At 63.4% G+C, this 2,500-nt stretch overlaps 1 pseudogene; it reads right to left on the reverse strand.

The window, feature by feature from the left end:
* Positions 1–2,500, reverse strand: part of LOC124731847 — a 7,977-nt pseudogene that overhangs the window by 3,362 nt on the left and 2,115 nt on the right.

Here is a 2,500-nt window from a genome sequence, read left to right on the forward strand (position 1 = left end):
TTTAGAGACGTCGATCGATGCCACAAAAACAGAGCGACAGGAGCGGACTGCGTCGGTGAGAGCAGTGTCCAAGATGAAGGTGTTTTCCAACATCCCATCCCGGGGGATGAATGCCCGCTGACGTTCGTCCACAGCACATGCACGCATCAGGCGTGACGCGAGAACCTTGTGAAAGGTCCGCGCCAACACCGAGCAGACCGTAATGGGGCGAAAGTCAGCGGGGGATGTTGGTGCAGCCGTTTTGGGGAGAAGTGACGTCCGGGCGCGAAGCAGACGCTCGGGGAGGGCGCGGGCCAGGAGGAAGAGGTTCAAGAGTTTCACCAGGACTTCATGCGGCAGGCGCCGCAGCTCCGCTGGAGTCAGGCCGTCCGGCCCGGCTGCCGATCCCCTGGGCGGCAAGGCAGCAGCGACCTCCTCACGTGTGACCGGCCCCCATAGGCACTCAGGAGCGACAGGCTCCGAGTGCGGGAGAAGGCGGTCACGGATGAAGCCGGCGGTGGAGATCGGCTTCTTCGTGAAGAGGTCCGCCCAGAAGTCCAGCAGACCGGGGATGTCGGGTGGCGGCTGCAGCAGGGTGCCGTCCAGCAAGCCGCGCACGCAACGTGCACGCGACCTACGGAAGGCGTCCTGTGTGCGGGCGTATTCCCAGCGGCGCCGCTTGCGCTTCTGCAGCGGCGGGGCGGCAGGCGGCCGCTTGGATGATTGGCGCGGCCGCTGTGTCCTGGTGATCGACCTCTCCCCCCTGGACCCGACCGACGCAAGGGCATCCGGGAGCATGCCCAGGATGACATCGGGCGGCGTGCCCCGCCCCAGACCAATGACTCGATCCAGGGCAGAGAAACGCTGGGCGGAAGCAGGCAGCCCCGCCAGATGCTCCCAGATGGCGGCGTCAGTCGGCCCCTCCGGCGGCGGCCCGGTGGTGTCGGCCGCGAAGTCCTCGGCTGCGTCGACGGGCGGCGCAGCGGCCTCGCCCGCGTCAGGCAGCGAGCTCGCTGCTCCACGGCGGGACGCCGGCTCTTCGCCCCGACCGATCTCAAGTGCCTCCATGAATTGGCGGACAAGCTGCTTGTGGGCAGCTTGCCGCCGTCGGCACTTGATTGCCTCAAGCGTTCGGTCGGGGAACATCCTGGTAAGTTCTTGATTTACAAAGAAGAACCGGGCGTCCCTCTCAAGGAACAGTTCGGCCTCTGCCTTGGCGAGCGACAGGACTTCTTCCTCCGTCCACCTCGCGCGATGCCTCTCCGTCACGATCTCAGCGTTGGCGGCCGCAGGGTGTTGGCGGCGGCGATGGACCCCGAGACCGTTCTTCGTGGTAAAAGTGCGGTGGCACTCACTGCAAGCAAAGGGAGCTACACAAACTATCGCATTTTCGTTACGGCCGGTTGGCCGGATAGGAGCTGGGGTAGCTGGGGTGGCACCTTCAGCGGAAGGGCCACCATCTCTTGTTTCTTGTCGGCTGCCCCCAACTATAAAGGGATAATGCGAGGGGGGGCTGGTAACCCCCCCAAGCCCCTGGTGCGGTCTTCCACTCTGCGAAAATCAGCGGGCCCACGAGAAGGGGAGAAGACCGCAGGAGAGGAGAGGCTAAGAGGGCTAGGCCCATGTATTGCGCATCACTCTCCCTGTAGCTATAACCCAAGGAAGGCACCTCGCAGCAGCAGCACGACTACATCAAGACCGCACTTCGAAAAGCCAAGTCCGGATGCAGCCACACCGCCGCCACTTGGCCACCTTAAGAGAGTCATAGTTACTCCCGCCGTTTACCCGCGCTTGCTTGAATTTCTTCACGTTGACATTCAGAGCACTGGGCAGAAATCACATTGCGTCAACACCCGCTAGGGCCATCGCAATGCTTTGTTTTAATTAGACAGTCGGATTCCCCCAGTCCGTGCCAGTTCTGAGTTGATCGTTGAATGGCGGCCGAAGAGAATCCGCGCACCCGCGCGCCCCCGGAGGAGCACGCTAAGGCGGACGCGGCCTCGCAGCAAGGAAGATCCGTGGGAGGCCAAGGCACGGGACCGAGCTCGGATCCTGCACGCAGGTTGAAGCACCGGGGCGCGAACGCCGCGCAGGCGCGCGCATCCTGCACCGCCGGCCAGCACGAGGCCGACCAACGGCGAGAGCAGACCACGCCCGCGCTAAACGCCCGCACTTACCGGCACCCCTACGGCACTCACCTCGCCCAGGCCCGGCACGTTAGCGCTGACCCACTTCCCGACCAAGCCCGACACGCCCCGATCCTCAGAGCCAATCCTTATCCCGAAGTTACGGATCCAATTTGCCGACTTCCCTTACCTACATTATTCTATCGACTAGAGGCTCTTCACCTTGGAGACCTGCTGCGGATATGGGTACGAACCGGCGCGACACCTCCACGTGGCCCTCTCCCGGATTTTCAAGGTCCGAGGGGAAGATCGGGACACCGCCGCAACTGCGGTGCTCTTCGCGTTCCAAACCCTATCTCCCTGCTAGAGGATTCCAGGGAACTCGAACGCTCATG

The sequence above is a fragment of the Schistocerca piceifrons genome, unplaced genomic scaffold (genome assembly GCF_021461385.2).
Source record: "Schistocerca piceifrons isolate TAMUIC-IGC-003096 unplaced genomic scaffold, iqSchPice1.1 HiC_scaffold_1308, whole genome shotgun sequence".
In the NCBI taxonomy this organism is placed as follows: domain Eukaryota; kingdom Metazoa; phylum Arthropoda; class Insecta; order Orthoptera; family Acrididae; genus Schistocerca; species Schistocerca piceifrons.